The sequence below is a fragment of the Condylostylus longicornis genome, unplaced genomic scaffold (assembly GCF_029603195.1).
Source record: "Condylostylus longicornis isolate FDR11 unplaced genomic scaffold, ASM2960319v2 ptg000047l, whole genome shotgun sequence".
NCBI lineage: Eukaryota > Metazoa > Arthropoda > Insecta > Diptera > Dolichopodidae > Condylostylus > Condylostylus longicornis.
In genome coordinates, this window is record NW_026578016.1 from 605,260 (window position 1) to 614,759 (window position 9,500).

The window sequence follows — 9,500 nt, forward strand, 5'->3', positions numbered from 1 at the left end:
ATACAAAAAACAAATTGAATCCCGAGAAAATGCAATAAAAAATATGAAGCAAAAAATCGTAAGTAAATATAATTTGTCACAAAACTTTATTAACAAAAATATTTCATTTGCAAATGTAATTAAAAATAATTGTAGTAAATCTAATAATGTTGATCACCACAAAGATAATTTGTTAAATATTAATAATTCTAACAACACGGATTCAAATATTAATATATTACTAGATATAAAAAACACTTTATTAATATTTCACTCTAAATTTAACAATATTGAAAAACAACTTAAAGAACATTCTGAAAAAATTAGTTTTTTTTGCAATATACTCGAAATGACACCTAACCAACAATATAACTAATATAAACAATAATTATTACAGTCTGATATCAATTAATGTAAATTCTTTAATATCCAACAACAAAAAACTTTCTTTTATGCACTTTCTTGACAATACTGCACCTGATTTCATATGTTTGAGCGAGACAAAACTAAATGAAAACAACAATTTAGTAATTGACAATTATGACATGATCAGACGTGATCGACAATGTCTTATTACCGGTGGTGGAGTTGCCATATGCATAAAAAAAAATCTGTCATACAAAATATTTAGGAGCGAAGTTTTTGATGAGTTCACATGTATTGAACCGTGTATAATATATGCCGAATTAGGGAGAAATAAAAAATTATTCATTATCTCCATCTATGCACCAATCCGAAGTTCGAGTAATTTTATTGATGAATTTGATAAAATTTTTGAAACGCTGAATCTTGCTAACAATAATAATTTTTTTATAATTGGTGGTGATTTTAATGCCAAACATCGCAACTGGTGCAATACATATAATGACGCAAGAGGTGTACAGTTAAATAATTGGATACAAAATAAATGTATTCCATATAAATTAATGGTACATAAAACTGATGGACCAACATCCACACGTTCTGACGCATATATTGACTTAGTATTCACTGATATAAGGCTAAATATAAAATACCACGATGCTGGCAACAAATTACTTACAATACCATATGATAGTGACCACAATGCTATTAAAATAGAATTTTCTGTACCTAATAATGAAATGTTTTTAAGAGAATTGCCAGACAATAACAACTTTATGTTCAAATGTACTAATTGGAAAAAGTTCAAAAAAAATTTGGATATAAATTTTGAATTACAATATTCAAATGATATTAATAAGATTTTCGATAATTGCAACCTAAGCACGAAAAGTATTGATTATCATATAGAAAAACTTGATAATATAACAAAAAAAACAATTGATGAAGTGGTACCAAAAATGCAAGTTAATAATAATATGAGAAAATTTTATTCTGCAACCTTAAAAAGGCTTTTAAAAAAGAAAAGCACTTTAATGAACGACATCCATAAAATCAAAAAACAAAATTTAAATTTTTCTACGCAACAAATACAGCTTATGAAAAGCTTGTTAAATAATGTTAACATTTTAATAAGGGAACAACTGAAAAATGAAATTAATAAATATTGGCAAAACAGAATTAGTAAAATATCTCCAAAAAAATCCTCTATGTTTGCAGAAATCAATAAAATATTTAAACCAAAACACTACTCAAATATTAATCAATTACATGTAGATTCACAAACATTGCTATTATCAAACGATATCGACTACACAAAACTTAAAAAAACTAACGACAATAAATACATTCTTAAAAATCAAAAGGATATATATAACTTATTAGGTTCATTCATCGAAAACACACACACAACTACAGTACCTAACGACAATTTGCATAATAGAATAAAAAATATAATTGGCGAATTCAACAATCGTAATGAAGCAAGAACTGTAAATAACATTACTCTCACGAATTTCAATGAAAATAATAAAGCTTCTGAACAGAGGGAAATAAATAGCTATTTTACAAATTTTAATGAACTTAAAAACATAATTAAAAATCTTAAAAATAAAACTTCATTTGGAATGAATGGTGTCCCTAATATAATAATAAAAAACTTGAGCGACAAAATTATAAATAAATACGTGATTCTGTTCAATAACGCACTTAATCACTCATATTTCCCAAATTCATGGAAAACAACTAGAGTAATAATAATAAAAAAACCAGGCAAAGATCCAACAGATCCTAACAACTATCGCCCTATTAGCTTACTACCAAGTATAAGTAAAACATACGAAGTTTTAATCAATGACAAAATTAGTAACTTTATTCGCGAAAATGACATTATGCCTGAAAATCAATTTGGTTTTAGACATAAACACAGTACGATACATGCGATTACGAAGTTAACTTCTGATATATGTTGGTATATAAACAATGGTTCTGCGATAGGAGCTTGCCTCGTGGACATTGAAAAGGCTTTTAACTCAGTTTGGATCGACGGATTAATAATGAAACTTCTGAATTTAAAATTCCCCCAACATTTGGTTAATCTAGTACACAGTATGATAAGCAACAATAAATTCTATGTTACATCAAATAATGAAGTAATTGTTGGTAATGTTAAAAAAATACCTAATGGACTACAACAAGGTGCTGTTAATTCCCCGATTTTGTTTTCTTTATATATATTAGAATTATTAAATATGCTTAACAGATTAAAAGGTTCTAATTTCACAATTGCTTTTGCTGATGACATTATAATATATTCAGCTAATGACAGAGTAGAAAAAATACAACTAGAAACACAAAAAATGATTAATATAATAAAAGATTACTGCAAAATATGGTTGTTAAAAATAAATTTCACAAAATGCCAAACAATACTCTTTCGTGATACGTATAATCATTTGAATTACAACCTAAAAACTAACTGGAAAAAGTTCAAAATAAAGGATGTAAATAATGTAACAATAAATAATAAAGAAACTGTAAAATATCTGGGTGTTTATTTACAGAGAAATCTAAAATATATAGAACATGTAAAAAGAACCTTGCAAAATGGTAATAAAGCATTTTTCGCATGCAAACGCTTATTTTACAATAAATTTGTTAGTACAAGGGTAAAAGTAATAGCATATCAAACCCTGGTTAGACCGACGTTGACATATGGTATTCCTATATGGTACAATATAAGCGCTAGCTTAATGGAAAAGTTCAGGGTATTTGAGAGAAAGTGCATAAGAGTATGTATAAACAAATCAAAAAAGCCGGAGACTGAGTACAAACATTTTTACTCCAATAAATATTTGTACGAAGTGTCAAACATAAACAGAATCGATAGTTTTATGATAAAACTAATTCGTAAGCATTATGAGAGAGCATTAAATACTTCAGAGAATGGTTTAATATCACATATATTCTACCACAATGAAGAATACATTAAAAAGACGCTGCTCACAGGATTTATTCCCCCTGAGTACTTTATCTACTTGGATAGATATGGTTTTATACAAAACCAAATGCATGTCCCTATTCTATATCACTATAGAAGACGGGCTACATGTAAAATAATTGATTATGACCCGGCGAATATTAACGGAGAAAATTTGAAGTATGATATGAGTATACCTGATAGGGATGCATTAATCACCCGAAGATATTGGTGGTTAGAGGAGTCATAACGAGTGTTGTCGAAGAGAAATTGAATTAATTAGTTTCTAACTAATGTTAGTTGTAACTATAGGCTAAGTTAGGTTAAGTTAGGTTAAGTAATTTTATCTTAAAAAAGATTCTATACATTGTTTTTTCAAACCCATTTTCAATGTGAATTATGTTTTTTTAGAATCCTTTAAAAAAGGAAATTAATTAAAAAAAGATTAATAATTAACCAAATGAAATTTTATTAATAATTTAACAAAAAAAATTTTTACATTTTAAATGTTAAAAAAAAATATAGAAATAAACCTTGTTTTTGTTAACTTTATTCTAGGTTAAGATAGACTAAGACTTTATTAAATGTGGTAAATAAAAAAAAAAAAGTTAAAACAAAAAAAAAAAAAAAAAAAAATATTGTATTTTTTAATATAAGTTTCAAAATTTTTCATTAAATAGCTTAAAATTATCAAAGATTGCCCAAGCATCACAAACCATACACTTGCACACATGGTCATATACAAACATAAATAAATTATCTTACTATAATTTTGTTTTTTTATTAAAAATTGTTTTTTTTTTTTTTTAGTTTTTGCACTAAATTCATTAATGGTTCATTAAGAAATTTTTTTTCATAACAAATGCATGTATAATTATAGATAAGGTCTTTTTTGTAGTGTTGTTTTTTTTTTTCTAATTGAAATTAATAATTTATAGTATTTAATTATTATTTTATGGATTTAGAACAATAAAATATCACGACAGTCAACAGAATATCATAATTACATTAAAATTAATTTGTTTTGTTATAAAAAAAGCAAGCAAATTATTATTTATTAATTAGATTTTAAAAGTCTTCTAATTCAAGGTAGCAAAAAACTGAATAAATTATGTTTAGTTAATAAAAATACAAATTAGTTTTTGATATAAGGTCAAAGACTGTGTTTTTCAAAAAAAAAAAGAAGATTTTTTTGAAGAACTTTTAAAACAAACTTTTATTTCCAATTATTATCAATACTATAAGAGAGGGAGATTAATTGAAAAGTAATTTTCATGTGCCGAATTCAATATTAGATTAATAAATTTTAATTAAATTTAAATAAAAAAAATATTTATGCGTAAAAATTCATGTTGTTCATAAGGTCTGTTTCTAGTATAATTCATGCGCCGCATGAAAATTTTGCATAAAACTTATATTATTACCAATTTTCATATTTCATTAAGTACAGCGCTTGAAGCTTTTATTTTTCTGAAAAATTTTATATATTAAAATTCGCATATTCAATTAACAATATTATGGCTGACTCTGTAGCTCAATAATCTTGAATATAGTTACAATTTCCTCAATTTAATATTCGATTGTTGACTCTTGTTCCGGGTTACAATTAAAATAATAACTTTTCGATTTTAAACGAAAAATTGATTGACGCAAAAACTTTAAAATTTAAGTTCGCTGTGTGGGCCACAGTGCCGCATTAATTTACAACATACCAAGTTAATCACATTAAGTAACGAATAAAAAAAAAATAATTTTGTAGCAATAATTGTCTTTGATGTATAACAATAACCGTACGTAATTCTAAGTTGCTTATAAGTCGATTTTGGGAGCTCTTTATTTTATTTGCAAATTAAAATTTTCACAAAAATTAAATCAATTTTTTTTTTGTAAAAATTTAGGCACATCAATGCCTCTCTAACTAACAAAATTCCATAATTACAGCATAACTTACTCCAACAAGGCTTAAATATAAATTTTTCCCTAAAAGCACAGAATTGTAATACATCATACCAAAGCAAACATAGTCTAACATGAAACAAACAATATTATGAATTTTTACTAATACAACATCATAGTTGTGAAATTAATAAGTAATGCGCTTATTACACTAATAATTTAACTTAATTGAAATTTCTTAATGCAACTGCAGAACAGATGGATGACGTAATCAAAGGAACGAGTTAAAGGCAGAAAAATTAATTTAAAAATTTTTCTTCTCGAACTGGGCTCGAATCAGTGACCTACCGCTTTCTAGGCTGACGCTCTACCAACTGAGCTACAGAGGAATGAAGAAATTGCCGACGAAATGTTCTCTACATTGCTTTATATTGTAATCCACAAACAAACAATTCAAACTAAAATTATTATGAAAATTTTAAAGAAAAATTGAACATATTCAAATTTTCTATAAATTCCACAATATAATATACGAAAATTCAATATTCAAAGAAATTCCATAGAATAATTTTATACTCTCATTTTCATTTCCAATAAAATCAATATTAAATCAACAAATTAAATATCATAAATTACAAATTTCTTATGCCCGTATAAAGAATAGAATAATATTAAAAGACTATTTACTCTATACATTTAACTCCGACAGTAAAATAGAAAATTTTATAGAGATACTTATACATTCCTATATTGTATCGAGAAGTTGAGAGAAAATCCCAAAGAAAATATAAAATTATCAAATAGAAAAAATATTTCAAACACAAATTTTTAATTCATACATAAATAAAAATTTGGTTTGTTGTACGTGATTCATTAAATTCTCTAAACACTCATAAAAATTACATCCAATTCAATTGAAATTCTAATAAATTATTCAAGTTTGAAAATAAAAATAAATTTTATTTTTTTTCAAATTAAAAATTAATAATAATAAAATATCCACTGAAAGGTATAAAAAGAAAGGAGAAGAAGAAGAAGTCTTAAAGATTTAAGAAAATAAAATTGGAATTTCAAACTCTTAAAATTATTATTATACTAGCATCGTTTGGAATATGGCCATATTTAGAGATGAAAATTACGGTAACTATATAATTGAATAAAAATAAAAATTAGTAACCATTATATACACAGTAACTGTTTTGGACTTTCAATTCAATAATAAATGTTTAGTAAAAATGTCTATTAAGGTTTTTGCATTTTTTTTTTTTATTGTAAGATTTTCAGTAAAAATTTAAAATTCACTCATAATATACTCGAAAACATTCGAAAAATTCTTCAATAAATATAAAATAATTTATTCATCAATGTTTTTGTTTTCCTTATCTTCTAAAATTGCGATTATTTGAGCATATGATCACAACAAGTTTTATACTATTTAATTCTTTAATCAATGAATGTACTACAATCAATTCTGCTGTTTATACCTGTACGAACGTATGTTCGAAGGGTACTCGTATACGAAATTTTTCTTACCTTTTGTAACGCTAAGAAATAATGCTTTGAGATATAGACTCAAGTGTATGTTTTTGATCAGTGTCGAATTCTGAGTCGGTTTAGCTTTGTCTGTCCGTCTGTCCGTTCGTCCTTCCATCCATCCGTCCGTCGCAAAGATAACTCAAAAACTAATTGAGCTAAGTTCAACAAATTTACACAAACAATTTATTACAGTAAACACCAGAATCCTATTTAAATTGGGTATGATCGGGGTACTATGGTTCGGGTAGCTGCCATACAATTTCAAAATTTATTTGACTATATCTCAGAAACTATAAAAGCTGTAATGTTGAAATTTCACATAAGTAAATATATTAGTAGGGCCAAAGTGTTTGATAAAATTCGTTGAAATTACTTGGCTTTTTCTGGTAGCTACCATACAACTTCATTCGTTTATTTGGCCATATCTTAGAACATATTGAAAACTACTGTACTGAAATTTTGCGTAATTTAATATGGTAATACGACAACTTAAAATCAAATTGAAAACTTAAAATTAAATTGTCTGTCCCACAGTCAGCTATGGCATATTTATTCACATATAGAATAACAAATTCTTACGGGTATCATAGAGTTGACACGGTCAACACTATTTTTTCTCATTTTATTTTAAATTATAAAGGGGAGTACTACATTGAAATTGCAAGTATTCAATTATTTTGTAAAATCTACTAAAGCTGTTTTGAATTTAATTGGATCCAGTTTTTAATTGAATTTATTTTTAGGCAAAATAAATTTTTTTTAATTTACTGCGCCTAATAATGGGTCAAAACTAACCTTAGCCTAATCTGTTTCTTACAGAAATGGTTTGCGATGAGGTTAAAAGTAGGTTCCAGTTAGTGTATACCTAGTCATATACCTTAACAATATTTCATTTTTAAGAGTTTTTTAAAAGTTTCAGTACAGTTACATAAGTTCTTTTATTAAAAATTAGCCGTGATTAAATTTACCCTTGTTTGACATTTATGAATGAAAAAATCGTATTTTAATTTTCTGTGAATGACATGATTTGCGACTTGAAAAAAATATTTATTTTATGATGCCGATCGCATTGCAAATATCCGAAGCATGCAATTGTGCTAACGCTACATATTTTTGAAAAACTCTCGAAGACTGTTAACTTTTCTCGCTGATATTTTTAAAAATCAAGTCCATAACTCTTTAAAATTTTTCTTTCTATTTATTCCGGGAAAAAATTTTCGAGTAATACTCGTACAATTTCGGTACAAATTTCACATATAAAACTCAATTTCACAAAAAAATGTACTTATGTGGTTTCCACTTTCGCTTGTACATTATACATATTCATTGTATATCAGATAATTTTCTATATTTTACAAGTCTATACACAGTCATTCAAAGTTCCTTTTACATGATATTAACAAATTATAATGATTTGGTCTTATGTCAAACATAATAATGATGAAGATCGATTTTTATGACCAAATGATACATAATATGTAGTTTATTGTGTCTATTATGTAGATTGTTATGATCAGATACACATATACAAATATGTTTTACATGAAATAAATTAAGTTGGTTAAACAGAATATTTTGTTTACGTCTATACGCCATGTTGTTATTTTTGACAGACGACTTGATCTTTACGGCGGCGTGGGTTTTTTTCTTCACTTTTATTCTTATTTTTATTTTGAAATTTTATGTTGTTATACAGTTCAGAGAGTACTTATAAATTAAAGACAAAACAAAAATTATGTTAGATACTTGTACTCGTATGAGTGTATAGTAGATATAGGAAATACAGGTAATGATTGGAGATTAATGATAAGATTTTGTACTTTTTAAAATAAAATATTTTTAATAATTATTGTTATATGCGCATACATGATTGCTTTTAAATAACTTTTAGAATATTTTAAACTGTGGTTGGATTCAATTACTAAATCAAATGGAATCGGTTCCAACTTTTGAAAATTCACAGTAATTTTGGTGTTATTACCGTACATCCTACAGACTGGTGGTTATTTTGCCTCAGTTAACTTTCTCAACTCTCTATCACTTTTAAACCAAACACAGTCAACTCATCAGAAAATTCTTTTCGGAGTTTTTTATATTACTTCTTAAGATATGTTAATTACTTTCCGCTGTATGATTTCGTCGTCTACTCAATGATCCCATTAAAAAACAAAGCCAAGAAATTAAGATACTTGTGGAAAAGAATTATCCGAGTTGTTATTTTCTCTATTATAGAGCTTTTCTTACATAAATTTTAATTCAAAAATAAAATGAAAAACCAAGTCCTTTGGTAATTAACATTTTCTCACTTCATTTATCAAAAAATTACTTCAAATTATTTAATAAACATTTTTAATATTTTGTATTTTTATTTTTCCTGTAATAAATTTCTTACCAATTTATTTCTGTTAAGCAACACTTAAGTAATTAAAAGATTAACTGCGTTTTTTTATAGTGTGGGAATATTAAACCGAAAATTTATTAATATTTTCGAATGTTAAGTGTTAAGAGTTCCAAGTGTTATGAGTAAGAGAACATGGTTATTTAAAATGTTCTAATTGCGTTTTAAATGATTCTGATTTTATTTTTCTGCTTTGGTAATTAAGTTGAAAGAAAAACTACAAATTTTTTCTAGAATTGAATTGTAAATGTTTAAAAAATCGGTGAGGTGAAGGTAAACAAAAATAATGTCAAATATTTTTTACTTCCCACATTGAATGTAATTTTAATGATAATTTAAAAAAATTATGTA